The 22,899-nt window shown below is 38.1% G+C and overlaps 1 pseudogene; it reads right to left on the bottom strand.

The window, feature by feature from the left end:
* Positions 1–11,159: 11,159 nt before the first annotated feature.
* On the bottom strand, positions 11,160–11,581 carry LOC118634412 (annotated as a pseudogene).
* Positions 11,582–22,899: the final 11,318 nt, after the last annotated feature.

Below are 22,899 nucleotides of genomic sequence, written 5' to 3'. Positions count from 1 at the left end.
CATGTTTTAATCAAGTTATTTTCTTGTGTTTTAAATGTTCTTTGTATATTTTGGATAATAGTTCTTCAGCAGATATGTATTTGCACATATTTTCTCCTGGTCTGTGGCTTGTCTTTTCATTATTTTGACATTGTCTTTTACAGAGCATACATTTTTAATTTTAATGACGTCCAGCTTATTAATTGTGTCTTTTATGCATCATGCCTTTGGTTTTGTATCTAGCCAAGGCCATATAGGTTTTCTTCTATGCTATCTTTTCTGAATTTTATAGTTTTGTATTTTACATTTCGGTGCGTGATCCATTTTGAGTTAATTTTTGTGGAGGGTGTAAAGTCTGTGTCTATCTTCATTTTTTCTCATATGGATTTCCAGTTGTTCCAGCACCATTTGTTGGAAAGACTATTTTCGCTCCATTGTACTTCCTTTCTTCCTTTGTCAAAGATCAACTGACTTTTTTTATGTCGGTTTGTTTCTGGGCGTTCTGTTCTATTCTGTTCATTGATCTACCACACTGTCTTTATTACTGCAATTTTATGGTAAATCTTAAAGTTGGTAGTGCCAGTTCTCCAACTTTGTTTTTTATAATACTGAACCAGCCTCATATACCTGATATAAATCCCACTCCATCATGGTGTATAATTCTTTCTATGTATTGTTGAGTTTGATTTGCTAATATTTTGTTGAGGATTTTTGCATTTATGTTCATGACAGATATCAGTCTGTAGCTTTTCTTATGATGTATTTTTCTGCTTTTGGTATTAGGGTAATGCTGGCCTAAACAATGAATTAGGAAGTATTGCCTCTGCTTCTATCCTCTGAAAGAGACTGTAGAGAGTTGGCATAATTTCTTCCTTAAATGTTGGTCGAACTCATGAGTGAACCCAACTACGCCCAGTGCTTTCTGTTTTGAAAGGTTTAGTTATTAGCCCTATTACGATGGTCTATTTCTTCTTGTGTGAGTTTTGGAAAATTTTCTTTTAAGGAAATTGTCCATTTCATTTAGGTTATCAAATTTGTGGGCATAGAATTATTCATAGTATTCATTTACTATTCTTTTTTGTCCATAGAATCTGTAGTGATATCCCCACTTTCATTTTTGATATTAGCCATCAGTATCCTGTCTTTACAAATAAAAACACTGAATCCAGTGAGGTTAGGAGACCTGCCCAAAGCCAAACCACCTGGCAAATGTGGAAGCTGCACTTTGAATTGATGTCTTCGTACATTGTGCCTTGCCTATAACCCAGGCAGTGTATTAATACTTTCACAAGAAAGATATAAAATGGGTGGGATAAAAATCAGTGCTGGGAACATATTAAGAAAGAATACAGTTGATTTTAAGAAAGAATGTAAGTTTATGTTTATTTCTGAACACCCCTAGACAAAGCTGGATCTCTTGTCATCGCTCCCCGGCATCCTTTCCTACTACTCATCACATTTAAATTTTTTTTTTACTGATTGATCTTAAAGAGACAGAGAGAAATGTTGATTTGCTGTTCCACTTATTTATGCATTCATTGGTTGCTTCTTGCATGTGCCCTGACCGGAGATCAAACTCACAACCTCGGCGTATCAGGACAATGCTCTAACCAACTGACATACCCAGCCAGGGCTGGCCACATTTTAAATTATTCTATAATTATGTTATTATGTTATATTATATAATTGTTATGCTATAAATTTATTCCCCACTAAAGCATAAGTCTTATGAAGTCACAAACCACTAATTGGTTAGTAAATATGAAACCACCAGCCCTCTGAGTTTGCCCATCTCTGGTTAAATACCCCCAAGCTATTGACATGCTGGCTATCAGCTTGCAAAATCCTGGAAAACTGCACTGCCAGGAACTGTGTTGCTCACCACTATATCCCAGTGATGGCACCTGGTGCGCTTGACATTTCTGTTGATTAAATGGGGATTTCTTCCAATTTGAAGTTTCTAGAAGACCATATTTCTCTTGTGATCTTGTCTTTGGTCAGATCACAATTCATACCTTCCAGGGCAAACAGTCTGCACCTGGGAAAACTGAGAAGGAACTCAGGGTTACAACCACATCGTTATAACCGCATTTTCACAGCTGTTGCCGAAACACATCAGTGTGATAAACCTCTCAGGAAATATGGACAGGAGGGGATGAGAAAAACATAGCTATAATGTATGTCCTTCAGGATAAAACTAACGTGCCATGTTTATTAAAGCTTAGTCATCACCATTATAAATGATAATATTTAGATCTACCACTCTTAAATTTCATAGCCTCAGCCAGCAAAGTTCCAAAGAACTAAGCTAGTATCTTTGTGGAAACTTTACCAGGTTCTGTTGATCTTCACAATGTAGATTAGAAACAATGACATAGGCACCCAAGACAGCACTCCGAGTGTTGTATACTATTGAGTAATACCCCATTATATGTCCTTGTCATCATCAGAGGCATGTGTGCCCATCTCCTCCACTGGATTATGAGACCCTGGGAGAAAAGTGGAGATTCTTCCATGTGTTCTCCTAATTCTTTCCCATGTGGTTCCCTCAGAAAGCCTTCAAATTAAATAAAGCTTCCCATAGTGAATTGACTATGCTAACAATCTTATCTAAACGAATGGTCTCACATTGTCCAGGAAAAAGCTAACCAAACCAACATTTAGGAATCCATTATAAGTGTAGTTAACTGTGACTTATAGGTAAAAAGGAGGATTCTACTTGGAGCTGTATTCAGAGATTTACTCTAAAAATCCTCAGCTACTCCTTTTTCTCTTGCTTCATGTCATATTTCTCCTCCTTGTTGTTAAAAGCATGGACTGCAGAGCCAAGCTGTCACAGCTTAAAGTCCTGGTTCTGCCCTGGTCAACTGAACCTCTCTGGGCCTCAGTTTCCTTGTCTGTAAAGTGTGAGAAATAATTGTACCCACCTCATCTGGCTATTATGAATACTGAATGTACCAATGTGTATCAAGAGCTAGCACAGGGAATGTGCTCAAGAAATGTTAGCTATTCTTAAACATATTGGATTATTATAACTGCCCTCCCACCATAAAAATATTTCTATATTGAGATATGGATGTGTCTTGGCTTTATGTGTATTTATTATCTCTTGAACTAGTCTATAAAAATCCCATTTAACCAACATTTGCTATCTGGAAAGTCTTCAGCTTTTAGCTGGGAAAAGTCACTACCTTTCTATAAAACATTACTTAAAATATTTCAGGATTTTGGTGGCACAGGTCATGCTCAAAAATGATGATCTTTAAGTCCTTTGAAATTAACTCTAAAAGGTGTTTTATAATGCTCAAAGTGAAAATGACCTATCAGAGTACATAAAAATACTTGGCAGAGAAAGATGGCATCTTTAGAGAACATGTTCTTTATTCTAACTGCCATCCAGGCTAATTTGCTATGGTCAGTGGAGACATTCAATGACCAGATACATAAAAGAAACAGATCAAATGAGACATTTCTCACTGAAAAACAGTATATTGTAGTGGGAGAAGAGTGGCCTGGGAGTCAGAAGATCAGAATTCTCATGTTGATTGCTGTTAAATTATTGTGTGACCTTGCACACGGCTCTTCACCTCTGCGGGGGTCTGTTCCTTCATCTATAAAATATAATGATTGAGTGAGACAGTCTGTGAAGCCTTTCTGGTTTTGTGATTCTATAGTTTATACCTATTTGGCATCTTCAGCCTTAGAGATAGGCTGGTTTTAATGAAACTAGGAAAGACAACCTGATTTTTAATTAGGTGATAATGTGCTCAGGGTTTATTTTTATCACTTCTTTCTCTAACTGACTTACTGATGTAAACAAAAGCCTTCTGCAGACAGTTTCACGAATTCAAGATCAAACAAATTAGAATGAATAAGTATAAGATGAGTGAATATTTTTTCCCATTACTTAATTCAAATCGATTATTTCAAAGCCTATCTCTTAGTTCTGCATCCTAGCAGAGGATATGAAAGAGAGAATTCGATTCAGCTTTCTGGTGCCACAGGCTTACATTTTTTCAGATGTGATGTTGCATTAGCATTCTGAGATAAACATTTATTCATTTATTTATTTACATCTCTAAATGGTATTGGCATCTGATAAAGTTTTAAGGACCAAACAGCGAACTGCTCAACCAATTCAATAGAAGTTGCAAAGTACCTGCCCTTCTTGCTTGCACAGTGCCCCTCTCTGGAGTAGAGAACTACATTCTGTGAGCCCCAGGGGGAAGAGTTCCTGTGACATTTCTCTGGAATCCAAAGATCGCCTAAGGGATTATATACTTAGACATTGAAGGGATAGCTCCTTACTTCAGCTCTTTTAAGAAATAATATTGACTCTCTTTCTGATAAGAAAAATATTTTAAATCATAAATATTTTTTCTGATTATAAAATAAATATCTGACCTTTGTAGAAATATTAAAAAATATTTATAACTAATCAGAAGTGCCAAAATGAACCTCATCAGTTAGAGATAACCAACATTAACTCTGGCGTGTATTTCCGCCCAGTTTGCTAGTGTTTCTATGTGTGTGCACGGACAAAACAGGGATCGTACTAGACATACTCTTCGCTTTTTTCACCTAAAAATATGCAAATTCAAAATGGTGGCATAGTGTTCCATTATATGAATTTACCATAATTTGCTAAATTAACCTTCCATTGTTAAATACCTAAGTTATTTCTATTTTTTGTTCATAAATAAAACTATTATATACATCATTATACATAATTTATGGCACACATCTATGATTATTTTCTTGGAATAATTTAATTTTAATCAAATTAACAGGTCAAAGGATATTTTTCCTTATCTTTATTAGTCACTGGGTGGGGAAAGAGGGATTTATTTAATTGAAAGAAGTAACTGAATTATCTATATAGGTCCTTTTTGTATTCCCAGCAAATCTAAAAGAATCTCAAAGAATCAATGGGTTGCCTCCTTTGCAGCCACTAGGGGAGCGGTAATATCTGGCTGTATGAAAAATTCCAATTTTGAGAAATTCCCATGGCAAAATTTTTTTGTTTTGTTTTGTTTACTTTTTTAATTTACTTGATGTTATTTTTTGTGATAGTTTTTTCTTTGTTTTTATTGTTGACACTATTACAGATGTCCCCATTTCCTCTCTCTTTGCCCACCACCACACTGATGACTATGTCCATGGGTTATGCACATAGGTTCTTTGGCTAATCCTTTCACCTTCTTTCATCCAGTTCCCCTCTCATCCCTCCTGTCTGACAGCTGTCAGTCTGTTCCATGGATCCATACCTGTTTCTATTTTGTTTGTCAGTTTATTTTGTTCAATCGATTCCACATATAAGTGAGATCATACGGTATTTGTCTTTCTCTGACTGGCTTATTTCAATTAGCATAATAATCTCCAGGTCTGGAAAGATAAGATTTTCTTCTTTTTTATAGATGTATATAGTATTCCTTTGTGTAAATGTAAGATAGCATTTCTGTATTTTTTGCTAATCCTCACCCGAGAAAATTTTTCCATTGATTTTTAGATAGAGTGGAAAGGAGGGAGGGAGAAAGAGAGAGAGAGAAACATCAATGTGAGAGAGACACATCAATTGGTTGCTTCCTGCATGACCTCCTGCAGGTTTGGCTGGGGATCAAACCTGTGACCCAGGTAGATGCCCTTGACTGGGAATCGAACCTGTGACCCTTTGGTCCAAGGGCCAACACTCTGACCACTGAGCCAAACCGGCCAGGGATACAGCAGCTGCTTTTTTTAACCACTCATCTACTGATGGGCATTTGGCTGTTTCCAGTTCTTGGCTACTTTAATAACTCTGCTATGTACATAGGGGTGCATATATTCTTTCTGACTGGTGTTTCAGGATTCTTAGGATATATTCCCAGGATGGGATTGCTGGGTCAAACAGCAGTTCCATTTTTAATTTTTTGAGGGGAATCCGTACTGTTTTCTATAGTGGCTGCACCAGTCTGCATTCCCACCAACAGTGTACTAGAGCCCCCCTTTTTCCACATCCTCACAATCACTTGTTGTTTGTTGATTGATGGTAGCAGTTCTGGCATATGTGAGGTGATAACTCATTTTTCTTTTAATTTGCATCTCTCTGATGATCAGTGATGTTGAGCATTTCCTCATATGTCTCTTGACCATCTGTATGTCTTCTTTGCAGAAGTATCTTTTCAGGTCTTTTGCCCAATTTTTAAAAATTGGATTGTTTGTATTCCTGGTGTTGAGTTGTATGAGTTCTTTGTATATTTTGGAAATTAACCCCTTGTCAGATGTATCATTGGTGAATATGTTCTCTCATACAGTGGACTCCTTTTTCATTTTGTTGATGGTTGCATTTGCTGTGCAGAAAGTTTTATTTTGATGTAGTCCCATTTGTTTATTTTTTTTCCTTTGTTTCTCTTGCCCTAGATGATGTATTGGTGAAAATTTGCTATGTGAGATGTCTGAGATTTTGCTGCCTATGGTTTCTTCTAGGACTTTTATAGTTTCGTGAAACCATAAAAGGACTTAAGTTACATTTAAGTCTTTTACCTATTTTGAGTTTATTCTTGTGTATGGTGTAAGTTGGTGGTCTAGTTTCATTTTTTTGCATGTAGCTGTCCAATTTTTCCAACGCCATTTATTGAAGAAACTGTTCTTGACTCCTTTGTCAAATATTAACTGACCATATCAGTGTAGGGTGAGTTGAGCTCTCCATTTTGTTCTCTTTATCTATATGCCAGTTGTTATGCCAGTACCAGGCTCTTTTTATTACAATGGCTTTATTGTATATTTTGATATTAGGTATTGTGATACTTCCAACTTTGCTCTTCTTTCTCAAGATTGCTGATGCTATTCAAGGTCTTTTTTGGTTCCATATACATTTTTGGAATATTTGTTCTAGATCTGTGAAATATGCCATTGGTATTTAAAAGGAACTGCATTGAATCTATAGATTGCTTTGGGTAGTATGGACATGTAACAATGAACATCTTTATTACAATCCATGAACACAATATATGCTTCCACTTGTTTGTATCTTCCTCAATTTCTTTCTTCAATGTCCAATAGTTATCTGAGTACAGGTCTTCTACCTCCTTGGTTAAATTTATTTCTAGGTATCTTATTTTTTATTGTTACAATAGTAAATGGGATTGTGTTCTTAGTTTCTTTCTTGGTTCATTATTGGTGTATAAAAATACCACCGATTTCTGAATATTAACTTTGTATCCTGCTACTTTGACAAATTGATTTATTAGATCAAGTAAATGTAATAAATGATGGAGTCTTTAGAGTTTTCTATGTGCAATATCATATCACCTGTGAATAATGACAGTTTTACTTCCTCCTTTCCAATTTGGATGCCTTTTATTTCTTCTTCTTGTCTATCAGTGTGGTTAGGACTTCTAGTACTATGTTGAATTAGAGTGGTGAAAGTGGACATCCCAGTGTTGTTACTGATCTTAAAGAAAACACTTTTAGTTTTTACCCATTGAGTATGGTGTTGGCTGTAAGTTTGTCATATATGGCCTTTATTATGTTGGAGTATATTCCCATTTTGCTGAGAGACTTTATCATAAGTGTGTACTGGATTTTATCAAATGCTTTTTCTGCTTCTATTGACATGATCATATGGTTTTTATCCTTCATTTTTTTTATGTGGTGTATCACGTTTATTGATTTGTAGATATTGTACCAACCCTATCTCCCTGGAATAATCCCACTTGGTCCTGGTGTATTACATTTTTAATGTATTCTTTGATCTGCTTTCCTAATATTTTGTTGAGGATTTTAGTATCTATGTTCAGGAGAAATATTGGCCTATAATTTTCTTTCTTTTTTTTTGTAGTTTCTTTATCTGGTTTTGAAATTCGGATGATGCTGGCCTCATAAAATGAACTTGGGAGTTTTCCCTCCTCTTTAAATTTTTGAAATATTTTGAGAAAGATAAGTGTTAGTTCTTCTTTGAATGTTTGGTAAAATTCACCTGTGAAGCCATCTGGTCTAGGACATTTATTTGTTGAATTTTTTTGACTACTGCTTCAATTCCACTAGTTTTAATTTGTCTACTCATATTCTACAATTCTTCCTGATTCAGATATAGAAGATTGTATGTTCCTAGGAATTTATCCATTTCTTCCATACTGTCCAATTTGTTGGCATATAGTTGTTCATAATAATATTTTCTTACAATCTTTTATATTTTTTTGGTGTCAGATGTTACTTTTCTTCCTCTTTCATTTCTGATTTTATGTGGGTCCTATCTTTTTTTCTTGATGAGTTTGGGTAAAGGTTTGTCAATCTTGTTTATGTTTTAAAAGAACCAGCTCTTGGTTTCATCGATCTTTTTTCCTTTTTGTTTTTAGATTCTATTTCATTTATTTCTGCTCTGATCTTTATCATTTCTTTCCTTCAACTCACTTTGGACTTTGTTTGTTGTTGTTTTTTCCAGTTCCTTTAAGTGTAAAGTTAGATTGTTAGTTTGATATTGTTCTTGTTTCCTGAGGTGAACCTGTGATGCTATGAATTTCCTCTTGGACTGCTTTCGCTGTGTACCATAGATTTTTGGGTTGTTGTGTTCTCATTTTTATTTGTTTCAAGGTAACTTTTGATTTCTTCCTTGATCTTATTGTTAACCAATTCATTGTTTAGTAACATGTTATTTAGCCTCTATGACTATGTTTTTCAATTTTTTTCCTGTGGTTGATTTCTAGTTTCATACCATTATGATCAGAGAAGATGATTGATATAATTTCAATCTTCTTAAATTTAATGAGTGTCCTAACATGTGGTCTATCTTAGAAAATATTCTATGTGCACTTGAAAATAATGTATATTCTGCTGCTTTGGGGTAAAATACTCTGAAGTTATAACTTAAATCCATCTGAGCTTGTGTGTTGTTTAAGACCACTGTTCCCTTGTTGATTTTCTGTCTGGAAGATATATCAATTGATTTCAGTGGGGTGTTAAAGCCCCCTACTATGACTGTTCTACTGTCAATCTCTGCCTTGATGTCCATCAAGATTTGCTTTACATACTTAAGTACTCCAATGTTGGGTGCATAAATGTTTACCAGAGTTATATCCTCTTGTTGGATTGCTTTTTCTTAAATCATTATGTACTGTCCTTCTTTGTTTCTTTCTTTTTTTTTTTTTTTTTTTATGTTCATTCGAGGACATTTTTTGTACAGACAGTGTGTGAGGGAGAGAGAGGAAGAGAGAGAGAGGGAAACATCGATGTGAAAGGGACACATCGAGTGGCTGCCACCCGCACAACCAACCAGGGCCGGGGACAAACTGCAACCGAGGTACATGCCCTTAGCGGGAACCGAACCCGGGTCTCTCCGGACCGCAGGCGGACGCTCTAACCGCTGAGCCAAACCGGCCAGGGCCTTTGTTTCTTATTATAACCTTTATTTTAAAATCTAATTTTCCATATATAAGTATTGCTACCCCAAGTTTTTTTTTTTTTTTTCCTTTTCCATTTGCATGAAATATCTTTTTTCATCCTGTTACTTTTAGTCTATGGGTAGCTTTCATATTGAGGTGGGTTTCTTGTAGACAGTGTATGTATGGGTCTTGTTTTCTTATCTATTCAGCTACCCTATAACTTTTTATTGGAGCCTTTAAGCCATTTACATTTCAAGTGATTATTGCCATTTTATTCTTTTAACTCTGTTCTCTTTTTATGTTTTGTTTTGTTTTTGTTTTTTTTTTCTTCTTCTTCTATTTCTTAAAGCAGGCCCTTTAACATTTCTTGTAATACTGGTTTGGTGATAACAAATTCCTTTAGCTTTTTCTTGTCAAGGAAGCTCTTTATTTCTCCTTCAATTTTAAATGATAGCTTTCTTGGTTAAAATGGTCTTGGTTGTAGGTCCTTGCTTTTCATCACTTTGAATATTTCATCCCAATCCCTTCTGCCTGAAATGTTTCTGTTGAGAGATCATCTAATGGTTTTATGGAAGCTCCCTTGTAGATAATGAACTGCTTTTCTCTTGCTGTTTAAAAGATTTTCTCTTTGTCATTAACCATTGCCATTTTGATTATGATATGTCTTGGTGTGAACCTCTTTGGGTTCATCTTGTTTGGGACTCTCCGAGCTTCCTGGGCTTGTGTGTCTTTTTCATTCACCAGGTTAGGGAAGTTTTTAGTCGTTATTTGTTCAAATAAGTTTTCAATTCCTTGCTCTCTCTCTTCTGGTACCCTCATGATGTTTTTGTTGTTACACTTCATATTGTCCCCATGGAAAACTCTCATATCACCAATCTTGTGAAAGTAGGACATTAAGAAATATATGCCACACATGGGAAGGTGATGAATATTCTTTAAACTGAATGTTTGTTTCCTCCCAAAATACAAATGTTGAAATCTAATACCCAACGTGATGGTACTTGGAGGTGGGGTCTTTGGAAAGTGATTAGATCATGAGGGTTTCCTAATAATTGGGATTAGTGCCCTTGTAAAAGAGACCCCCCAACTCCCTTTCCCTTTCCCCATGTGAGGTTATAGAAATACGACCAGCATCTAGGAACTAGGAAGTGGGTCAACATTTTAACTTATTAGTTTTCATTTTATTTATGTCCCAAAATTCCATAATTCCACAATCATAGTGAACTAATGTTTTAAAAGTATAGTTACTTAACAAAGAAGGGAATCAGACCAGGATAATTCCCTCTTTTTTTTCATTTCAAATTGTCAAGTAATTTTTAGTATTATTTTTGTTCTTTCTTTTTAATATTTGTATTGTTGTTTTATTTGTCAGAATTCCCAGAACCAGGGTTTCTACTAGGCAAATAGAAAACTACTATTTTTTTTATCTTCACCCGAGGACATTTTTGCATTTATCTTCAGATAGAGCGGGAGGGAGAGAGGGAGGAAGAAACATCTATGTGAGAGAAACACATCAACTGGCCACCACCCACACAACCCCAACCAGGGCCAGAGACAAACTGCAACTGAGGTACATGCACTTAGTGGTCTGTCTGGTCCGCAGGCTGATGCTCTAACCACTGAACCAAACCATCTAGGGCAAACATTATACTATTTTGAAAGGGCAACGCTAACAAATAAGTATACATTCAGAAAGTGGAGAGCAAATTCAGAGTGCAGCCTGGGCGGTGTAGCCTGCAATAACAAACAGGGACTTATTACCCTATACTGAGATCTATGTTTGCCTCCAGAACTAGGCCTGAAACAAAGGACTTTCCTGCCCTACAAGCTGGACCAGTGCTGGAACTGAGTGCAGCAGCTTGCTACCTTCCGCACCTTGTTGCTGGGCCAGGCCTGGGAAGCCAGGAGGAAGTTGTAGTTGAAGTCCCGTTGTAGTTGCCTTCAAACTCCTGTTTCACAGATCACAGTGAGAACTGTGGTCTGGCCTGTGGTGGATTCATCATGTAGAGGCTGGCAGTCTACCACTTGATTTGGAACTCACTGGGTGGCAGCATTTCAAAAAGTGTACTCAAAGACTCTTGTCCCAAAAGAGTGCATTTGTTCCTCACCAGCATGGCTGTGCCCATGTGCAAGCAGGACAGCAGATACCTCCACTTACCCGTGGTGGTATAGCAGACAATGACAAACTCCTCAGCAGCCCTGAAGTCCTGATCCACATAGGTCCTGAAATCCACAGATGCCATCTCCAGCTCTGCTGAAGGAGGCCTCTGCCTAAGTACTTCCAGCACCTGAATCAGCCAGGGCTGTGCAGGTGAAGTCGGGGGCCAGTGTGGGCCGCGACCTTGGTCAGCCTGAGGCTGGGATGCAGTTCCTGACAGCTCGGGTCATGGTGTCTCCCTTGCTGTATTTCTTTAACTTACACAATTTCCAAGTGTCTTCTTTCCTTTTTACCTTCACTTACTTATCACATATTTTCCATTGGCACTTTGTTTAAATGTTAAACCCCCTAAACATAATCCCCATTTATATGAAGTAAGTGTTGCCATTTTCCCTAAATCATCTTCTATTTTCTGTCTTTTCAATTTTTTATTATGCTTATCAAGATATTTTCTTTTTTTTCACTTTTATGCCTTGCTTTATAATTGTTTCTTTTGACTATACTACAATCAGAACTAGAAAAGACCCCATTTTCCTCTAGACTACAAATCCCTTACAAGAAGAGAAAATCCTGTAAGTCTGGGTCTGTTAGAATCCCCTAACTTTCCTCTAAAGAGTAATTCATATTCTGTATAGTTGATAATTAATTTCATAGGAAAATGTTTTTTTTTTTCTGCAGTCTGGTACATTTTTGAGATGCTATGTGTCATCATTTCCAAGTTCCATGATCCATCTTGATTACTGTTATGATTAGAAGTCCCTGCCTTTCCTATTTTAGGCATCTCTATTCTCTGTTCAGATCATCTATACACTTTACTCTCACACTGTGCTTCCTTCTTTCTGATGTTCTGCAATCGGCTGCTTTCACTGGTAGCTTCTAGGTAAGAGAGGGAGAATGACCTAGAGATCAGGTGACGGGACTGATGAAAGAGGAGCCAGAGAGTTCAGAGCGTATTATGCTTTTGCAGTTTTATTTTAGATAACTGCTAATATAAATCCTTTGACCCTTGATAAACTTTTGGTTTTTAATTTTAAATTTGAGCTTATGTGCATGCATTCGTAATATTGTGTTTTGAATGAAGCTATTGCTGATTTTGTAGATATTATGTAGGTATCAGATGGGTCCAGACATTTGATATCTACATAATAAAGGATGATTATATTCACCTGTAAGAGAATATGGGTCAGCAATAAACATCAATGTTATAACAGGCCAGCAGCAGTCTGTGAGTTGGCTACTTTTAAAATCAATTTTGAATCAGTTGTCACTGTCATTTATTAGATAGCAGATAAAAACAATTGGATTAATTAAGCAAACAGGCATTTTGTTTGTGTGCCTAACATTAAGGAGTAGAATGCCAGTATATTGAATGTACTTATTGACAACCATCTGTTTATCCTTTGATGCATTACATCTTAAAGGAATATTTGTATAAGTAAACAATTACATTACCAATAAAAGTCACACGAGTATACCCCCACCTGCTCTTTAGACTTTCTGTATGTAATATATTTTTTTTCTTTGTTGATTTTGGAGAGAGAGGAAGGGAGAGGGAGAGAGAGATAGAAACATCAATGAGAGAAAACATTGATTGGCTGCCTCCTGCCTGTCCCTCACTGGGGATTTGGCCCACAACCTGGGCATGCGCCCTGACCAGGAATTGAACTGGCGACATGTTGGTGCATGGGTCGACGCTCAACCTCTGAGCCACACCAGCCAGACTGTTTGTAATATTTTAAAGTCTATTTAAATTACTCAGATTGGATTAATTTTAACTTCCCCTGCTTTTGGTTCCAGCATATGACCTTTTTATGAGCCACTTACTGTTTGATCCCAAGTTTCCTTGTCTCTGATGATAACAAGGGTGATATCAATGTAATCCCAGAAACACCTGGATATTTATCACCTGCTTGGTTCTTTTTCATTTGGTTTCAAATCAAGTCTTGGCACCAAATATTGTGAGGCTGTGTCTATCACAGAATAGATCCTGACAAGCAGTCTGTGCAGAATAGACAGCAGCTGGCTAACTGAGAAGGGAGCTCTGTCTCATTGCCAGTTGCTACACCAGTCAGATCAACAAGTACTCAGTAAGTACCTACTCGAGGCGTGGAATCCGATACATGTAAATGTGATCCTTATGCTTACAATTGGCTGTTTTTATGGCTAGTGGAGTTGCCTGTCATTTCAGCCTCTAGAGGTGACTGATGTCAGAAGTTGAGTTTCTCTTTTTCCAGTCCTCACACTCATTGTATGTCATTATTAATGATCTTTATTCTTCTATACATGGATGAGATTCTAAAACCTTATAAATTTGACCCATGTGAATTCATATTTGATTTGTATGTCAAGAAAACTTCTTTTCACAGTTTTAAAGGCAAGGCCGGTTCCTTTCCTCCTTGGGTCTCTACTAGGGAGTAGTGGGCAGTGGACCCTAACCTTTCTCATTGCTTCTTGAAAGCAGAGCCAGTGTGTGGGTCAGTCTGGATTTTTGTTAGTGAAAGGAGAATATTTGCAGTGCAATTTCTGTCATCTGCCTGGTTAGGGGAGGTCTAGGTTTGTGGCCTTGAATGACTTCATTAGGCTGTTGCCTCTACCCCCCTCTATCAGATTGCCCATAAAGTGACGTTACTTGCTCCTGCCTTTTCGCTTTATTCATTTCTTTCCTTTTTTAAAATTTTTATTGGTTTGTTTTTATTTGTTTGTTTGTTTGTTTTGGAGAGAGAGAGACAGAAGAGGGAGAGGGAAGAGAAACATCAATGTGAGAGTGAAACATTGGTCAGTTGCCTTCCGGTATACACCTCCACCAAGGATTGAACCTGCAACCTGGGTATGTGCTCTGACTGGGAATCGAACCTGTGATCTTTCAGTGGACAGGATGATGCTCCAACCAACCGAGCCACACCAGCCAGGGTGGCTTTATTGATTTCTAGAGCCTCCTGGGGACACCTGCAGGTCTTCCAAAGTCAAAAATCATTTGATCCAAAGTGACACTAAGACATACAGCACAGATTTTTGCTCCTCTGTGAAACAGTAACACTGTCTGGGACAAAAGGCTGTAAAATATTAAAAGGCAAATTCTGGGAGCAAGAGGAGCCTCATTTCAGATATTGATTTCTATGGGTCTGCTGTCTGGGCTGTCGCCCACATGGGCCTCCGCCTGCCCAGGGCCACCACATTCCTCAGGACCAAGAGTGTTAGAGCAAAGGGATGTTCATATGGACTTTTCTTGGTGCTTTTAGGAAGACAGACCACCCATTACTACCTCCTATGTGGTAAAGAAAGAAGGGCAATTTATTGAGAGAAGACGTCTGTTTGAAACACTCTCTGATCCTACATGCATCAGTGGAAGCTAAATAAAATGCAGATGTCAGGCTCTACTGCAGACCTTCTTACTCACTGACCTGGAGCAGAGCTCAGAAATGTGCATTTTATGGACTGCCTAGTGGCACTGAAGCGGGCAGTCTTTAAGCCTCTCTTTGAGAAACACAATAAGACATATTTTTATCTGTGGCATTCCAGAAACATACCTTACATTTAAGAAGAGAGAAATATCTACTTAAATTATACTGAGGGAAAAGCCTCACAGATTCAAGGTAAGAGAAATAAGGGAGAAATATATTCACTTGCTTCAATTCCACTGCTTCACAAAAAACACTTTTTCCAGCCCACATTTTTACTCCTAATTAATTACCACCTTATCCCTGGGGGATTTGAAGCAGTGGATTTGGCCTTCTTACCAGTCACCTGACGTTAACAGATTCTCATTCTGGCAAAGAAGCAGTAACTATTTGCAAAGTTAACTGAAATAACCCGGCAAAATGTTACCCTGCCCCGCTCCAGGAAAAAAGTTCTGGACTTGGCCTGAATAGCTCCCATGCTGCCTCTCTCTGGGATCCACGGCAGATACATTCCGAGAACTGTTGTCTCTGTTCCCTCTTTGTGGTTCCTTATGCAACTTTGGCTACATATGAGAATCACCTGGTGAGCTTTTAGGAAAGTTTAGTTCCCTGAGTCTACCTGGGGACGATGAACTAGGTTGCTAAAGGAATAATGTCTGAGCTACTTTAAAAGGCTGAACTGCCCTCTAGACAGAAAGGGCATTCTGGGTAGAATAAACACACTGGCAATGTCACAGAACTGATACCACTGCAATCAGCTAGTTATTAATTATAAGAAAGGAGCAAAAGGGAGGCCAGGCATTATAAGCATGGCCATTTGGACAGCTTCACCAGATGGCTGCAACGTTGCACTCCCCTGGGAAACACCAGCCAATCCCCTGTGGATTACTGGGGGAAGGGGCTGGACAAAGGGGAAGATGGGCCGCATGCACAGTGAAGTTGGAGGTAGCATAGGGAAGATGCCTGTCAGTCAAACCTGCAGACAGAGATCATTGGCCAGAGTGGGCAGGACCACTGCAAACTGCCCAAATTTGGGAAAACATAATCCCCTAAACAAAGGAATTCACTCTCTTGGCTCTTGGCAGTCTGGTTTCTTTGGCTTTGCTCCTACTTATGTTCCCTCCATAGCCATGTGGCCATGCAGACCGATGGACCAGGAACACAAATTAAGCTACCCTGATGCTGGACTGGATCCTGCTCCAACATGGAGTGAAAACTCTGGACTCTCGCTCTGATTCTAGCTCTGCTGAAGTCACAGCTACACTTCTTCCTGGCTGGGAAAAAGGGAAATGGGAACTTGGAAACTCAGGGGTTTGATTCCACCAAAACAAAGCTTTCTACAATACCTCATCCTCTTGTGGGGGCCTCCAGAAATTCTTATTCTAGTGGTGCCATAAGAATCCCACTTCCACCAATAACAGAAGCATCCATTTACTTAACAAATAGTAACTGGATATCTATTCCATGCAGAGCCATGTGCTAGGTGCTGGAGAAAAATATGAACAAATGAGACAGGGAGCCTGCCCTCAAAAACTTAGAGCCCAGGGGGCGTGAAAGAACATCTCAGGTCTGGATGATGGCAGTCACCTCTAACTGGTCTCTCTGTTCTGCCACCAGGGCTATGCTCAACACAGTAGCAACATAAACCTGTTAAAACCCAGATCAGACAATGCTGCTCTTCACTGAAAACCTGCCTGTGGTTTTGCACCCCATGCAGAACCAAATCCCAAATCCTCCTGGTGGTCTAGGAGGCCAGGTGTTACCTGAGCTTTAATCACCTCACTGACCGCATCTTCCCAGGTCTTCCATTTGCTTCCCAAGGTCCAGCCCAGCTCAGCCCCTTTCTCATCCTCAAACCCAGCAGGCACCCTATTGTCTTCATCCTCCCTAGCTTTTCTCTCTGCAGGACTCCCCTTGTCTCCACCTTGCCTGCTTCAGATCTTTGCTCAAATTTAACCTTATCAAGAGGCTTCTCTGACCACCCAATGTAAGAGAGCAAATGCCTTCCTTCGTTGACAGCCTCTCTCTTCCCTTAACTGCTTTGTTTATCCTCATAGCACTTTCCCTATGCGATTTATTGTATCTCTCTCTCTCTTTTTTTTTAAATCCTCACCAAAGGATATTCTTCCATTTATCTTCAGATAGAGTGGGAGGAAAAAAGAGAGAGAAAGAGCGAGGGAGAGAGAGAGAGAGAGAGAGAGAGAGAGAGAGAGAGACTGACTTACTGGCTGCCTCCCACATGACTCCAACCAGGGCAGGGAATGAACTGCAACAGAGGTACATGACCTTGACCAGAATCAAACCTGTGACCCTTTGGTCTACAGGCCAACACTCTAACTGCTGAGCCAAATGGGTACCAAACCGGCCAGGGCATGTATCTTTCTTTTTGACTTTTGTTTTTCTCATTTTAAAAAAGCATGTATTTCACATGGACCAGGACTCTGTGTCTTGATATAATCCAAACCAGGCCTGTAGCTGCCTGCCACCTGCTGACACTGCTAAATGTCCAACAGTGTGTGGTCCTTGTTGGCATGCTGTACACACTATGGAATGACTGAACACTTGGAATCATACACAAGGCTGGACATGGCACTGGGAAGGAGCCAGGGGAAGAGGACCATTGTTGCTTTGTTGAGGAACGTACTGTTTTGTTTTAAAGAATCAGATCTGTGACTTAGAAAGATCTCTCTTATTTTTTTTTATTTTTTATTTATTTTTTTTGCACAGATAGAGCGGGAGGGAGAGAGAGGAAGAGAGAGGGAGAGAGAAACATCGATGTGAAAGAGACACACCGAGTGGCTGCCACCCGCACGACCAACCAGGGCCGGGGACAAACTGCAACCGAGGTACATGCCCTTAGCGGGAACCGAACCCGGGTCTCTCCGGACCTCAGGCCGACGCTCTAACCGCTGAGCCAAACCGGCCAGGGCTAGAACGATCTCTTGGTCAGTGAAACATGGGTGCAATTATCTTCCCAATTTATAGATGAAGACGCTGAGACACAGAGAAGTTAAACAATTTATCCAAGTTCACAAGGCTACCAAGTAAATTAGTAAGATTCAGACTGAGGAAGTTTGCATCTAGAGTATCTGCCTTCATCACAGGAAGCCTGAATTAATATAGTTTCTGTTTTCTGAGACATGTGCATTGCTGTGGTAGAAGGCAATTTGACTTCTAAGAGTTCATCTTTTTTTGGTTGTTGTATGTGGTAAGCTTAGCTGAGCCTGATCACCCCTCATACCACCTTCTCTGTCATGACACTCCAGCCCCAGCCCAGGCAAAAGGGACCATATTTTACACTATGGGCTTTCGACTGGTTAGACCAGAGATGGATGCCTGGCCTCAAAAAAGCCAATTAGTATGGATACCCAATGACCATCTGATGATCTCTTCAACAATTTGAACTATGAGACCAGCGCTATAGTCAGAAATTGAAGACCACCATAGCAATAAAACGGAACCCTTGTATGAGGAAGCAGAAGTCAGTGTGCAGAGATGTATTTGCAGTGGAGCCACAGACCACAGGGAAGAGGTGAGCCCACACTGCCGGAAAAACACACACAGAGAACAGAGGGAGGGAGGGAAGAGAGAGAGAGAATGAATGAACTGATTCCTGACTTTGCAGATTTTAAGCATAGTTGTCATGAAACCCAACTGACTTTGCAGATTTTAAGCATAGTTCTCATGAAACCCAACTTCATTTCATTTCTTTGAGACTTCCTTGTATTTACTTCAATAGCCCTTGTTCTTCTTATTGTATTTTATTCCATCTTTTTTTTTTTTTTTTTTTGGTTGTTTTACTGATTTTTGTTTGTTTTGTTTTCCAACCAAGAACTGTTATTAGAAAACCGTATTTCAATGTTAAGAACAAAAAATTCTGAATTAAGTCCAATATGAGAGGTAATACAATTCATCCATCTTTAGGTAGATATTTTCATCAGGAATGTTGTGCCAGTGGTAGCAACAGAGTCATCGCCAGCTGACATTGGTAACTAGGGCATCTGAGCAAGGAAACATGTCCTGTCAAATTGATTTCTAGAGAAAACTGGCACTCTGAAGTAATGAGGAGCTGTACAGATGCAAATCATTTGTAGAAGGAAACTTATTGTCCAATCTCTGGGGAAATAAGAAAATATTTGGTTTCCTTGAATGTGACAAATAACTACTTTCCTATTAAGTGGATAATGTCACCCTGACACTTATATGGATAAATAATTACCTCCCTTAGCCTCTTAGATATATACTATTTGCTTTTATGCTACTACAACTATGATTTCTCACAGCAACACTTCTTACATAGTAATTCCTTATTCAAATTAACACAGTTGATATGTAGCATGATAAACTAGTTTATGTACAATATACTTATAAATCTATAAATATATACATATATACATACTTTTTCTTTTAAGGATGTACTAAGTATGTGATGACACTAGATATTAGTTTGGGAAAAGGGGCACAAGACATCATTCCTATTCTTGATGTTATATGTAAAGACAGATTGATTGTTGGTTTTATAAAATGTTCTGCTGTTATGTCATTCCTCAGATGCTGGTTTGGAGACTTAAGGCTGCTTTTAAGTCTAGAGATTCATACTCTGTTGGTGAAAGTTGAATTGAATGAAAATGCTCCTCTGCTCTATTCAATGATGGCAATCTACCATGCTTAGCACAAAAACTGTTTGATGAATAAATAAATGAGTGAATGGATGAAGAAATGTACTGGTAAGATTATAAACATATGAAACTGGGCACACTGAATGCAGCAACTAGTCTTGGTGTTACTAAATTAAATAATAGGTTGTTGTTTTTTCTGGTGTTTACTTGGACCATCAAGATTTTGACTCTACTTGTTTTTCCCAGTCTTACTCCTCACCTATGTGCTCCACACAGCGTTTAGAGTAAAATATACTCAGTTGGGACCACTGCTCTTACCCCTTGAGCAATCCCAGAAAATAAATTATTAAGGAAGCCTTGCTTCTTTCAAGTATGTTTTGAAAACTCTGCCTTCCTCCCTGTAAGGGTTAAGAGGAAGGAGAGAGTCACAGAGCTGGTTTTCCTCTAGTTCTGTCCATTTCCTGCTATGAGTAATGCTAAACCCATTACAATGGAAAGGGTAATGTCCTGCAAGTAATCCCAGCAGAGAAAGGTACTCCCATTGCAAACCTTAATGATACTTTCTGTGAAACAAATTTCAAGCAATCAATCTATTATATATGGTACTACCTGATCTGCATGTGGTCACTGAAGGAGGTAATTTAGTCCTATTTGAGGTTTATAAAATTTGGTGTTACTGGCCAATATTTTGATTTCAATAAATCCAAAGTTGTTGAGTTTTTGGATTTGATGTTGATGCTGTATCATTAGTGAATTTTATCTTTAGCAAATAAATCCTAAATTTCACTTTTAAAATGGCACACTAAAATGTTACCATCCTGTTCTTTTCTAAATCATTCGTAAAATCACAGAGAAATGAATGTGAAAAACATAAATTTAATCTTTGACAAATCTAGGAAACAGCTGTAACCCCAATCCACGATGCATAGGATGGTCTTTATAAGTGAGTAAACTTTGGGTATGGTAGACCTCAGGAGAGAATGCCTGCAACTGTATCTCTCAGGCAAAGGGGACAAGACTCCAACATGTCAGCACGTCTGGTGAGATGAGAACATGGCCCACTATTTGAAACAATAGGAAAAGGATGCAAGTGCTGGGGGCTTACCTGGACTAGGTTTGGCACCAAAGAGAAGCAAGGGAATTGGTTCTGGACACTAGTTAAAGTGGTAAGGACAGATTTTGATTAGTAATAACTATTGCAACAGGGAGAAGAGCCAGCATGAACTGAATGCAACTTTGATTTGTACAGAGTGACTGAGAATTTTTCAGGGAGGATGAGAAGTAAGGAGGGGGTGAGCAAGGGCTCAGGAGAGTCAGAAAAGTAAAAAATTACAAAAAGTGTAACTGAACAATGGGTTCGGCTACCTGCTGCAATGAAAGCCAAACTCATGAGACAAGTGCTGATACAAAAGGAAAGAGGTTTATTCAGGCACTATGACCTGGGACAGTGGTGGACTCCTATTCCAAAGACCATCTCTTCTTCATGCTGAAGCCAGCAGTTCTTACAAGATAGGGAGGGGAGGGCTTTTTAAAAAATATTCAATTTTCTTGCTAGCTTTGTTGTGCTTGGGCCCCATCCATTCATCCTTCTAGCTTTCAGCATGCTCAGCGTATGAACCTCTCCCTGCACCATTTTGGCCAATGGGAGAGACTCTGGGATTCCCCCGTCTATGGTAACAAAAGCACATATTAAAATGCACTGCCAAATGAATTAGGGGAATAAATTCACCTCACAAGGAAGACTTCCACTTAATTTAGAACAATTTCTGGGAGATAAGGTCAGTTTGTTCCTTCCCTCTTCCTTTGTTTTTATTGATGACTTTCGGCTTTTTTCTTTATTGTTTTATTTATTATAAAACCTTATACTTTTCTCGGGTTTATAATGTTTTTACCTTAGTTTATGCGTTGACAGTTTAGCTGACTTATTTCCAAATTTTCTTCTATTTTTTTAAAACAAATGCATTCAAGACTATAAATTTACTTTCACATACCACATTAGGTGCATCTCACATTTTTTTTTAATGGAAATTCTGTCATTTGCCACAACATGGATGGACCTTGAGGACAGTATGCTAAGTGAAATGTCATACAGAGAAAGACTCATACAGTATGATGTCACTTACATGTGGAATCTGAAAACAAACAAAAAAACTTCAAAGATATAGAAAACTGAATATAATTCTAACATGGTATTAGTCTTTAAAAAAAATTGTCCTTAAAAAAAAAATAGAACCACAATCAGCTTCCCAGACTGAGGAAGTTTCCTCTATAATACTCTTATCTTTAAAAAGAGGAAGAAATATTAATGGGATCTGGTGACAGAATAAAACTTAACAAATAATTTTGGAGAGCCTTTCATTTTCCCTCAGAAATATAAATTTTGCCTTCATATCCTCATAATTGCAAGAGCCTATTGATGTTCTTTCTGAACAAAATCCAACTGACAAGACATACTCTTATCTGAGCACTCATAGAACTCCACAGCTCTCTGAGATCACAAAAGGAATAGGAAGATACTTGTCCTGGTGAACTGCTAAATGCCAAATGCTGGCATTAATAATCTGTTTTGTTTCTCATTGAAGAGCTGAGATTTTGACCCATCTTCAATCCACCCAGAAGAGATTTTAAATAAACATCATCTCCTTTAAAGAAAACATTCATTTACAAAGAAACTGGTATATTGATTACAAAAATAGTCACAACACTTAATAATTGGCACATATTCTTTTTTCTTTTCTTTTTCATGTATAATACCTAAGGAAATGGCAAGGCAGAAAAACATATTTCACCTTCAAAAAATTAAAAATTCAACACACTTCAAAAAAATCTACTTTAATTCCAAGATATTACTCCAAAATGAACAGAATCATTTTTTTTTCTATTTGCACAGTAAAGCAAACAGTGAAACATCTTTCTACAATATGCAACATAGAATTTTATGTTTCTTTTATAAATATCTAATCTGTTTCCTTCTTTGTAAATATGCTACACATAATACTACCTTAGATTTAAGAGTACTAATAGGATTAAAACATTTTCTTGCCTATGAAGATAAAAACCACTTCTGAATATATACCATATAGCCTTATATCTTAATTCCAAGTTTATCACAGTGTCTGAAAAAGTAAATTTTCATAAAGTAATGACCTGATTTCATTCAAAAAGTTTCGACAAGTGTGAAAAAAAAAAGAAAATCTTGTTATTTGTTAATTCATGATGCTTTGAGAGAAAAAAATAATGCATCCTTCCACAGAGAAAGTGGTTTTAGAGAACAGTTCTGATAGTATTTCACATGACAAAGCATCAAAAGATCTGACATAGCCTCCTCATTGGGGCGGAGGGGAGGCGGGGGAGGATGATTTCAATATGTTCCTCTTCTGAATTGC

Source organism: Molossus molossus, unplaced genomic scaffold (assembly GCF_014108415.1).
Source record: "Molossus molossus isolate mMolMol1 unplaced genomic scaffold, mMolMol1.p scaffold_m16_p_1, whole genome shotgun sequence".
In the NCBI taxonomy this organism is placed as follows: domain Eukaryota; kingdom Metazoa; phylum Chordata; class Mammalia; order Chiroptera; family Molossidae; genus Molossus; species Molossus molossus.
The sequence above is the reverse complement of the archived record's forward strand: the minus strand, read 5'-3'. Positions and strand labels throughout refer to the sequence as shown.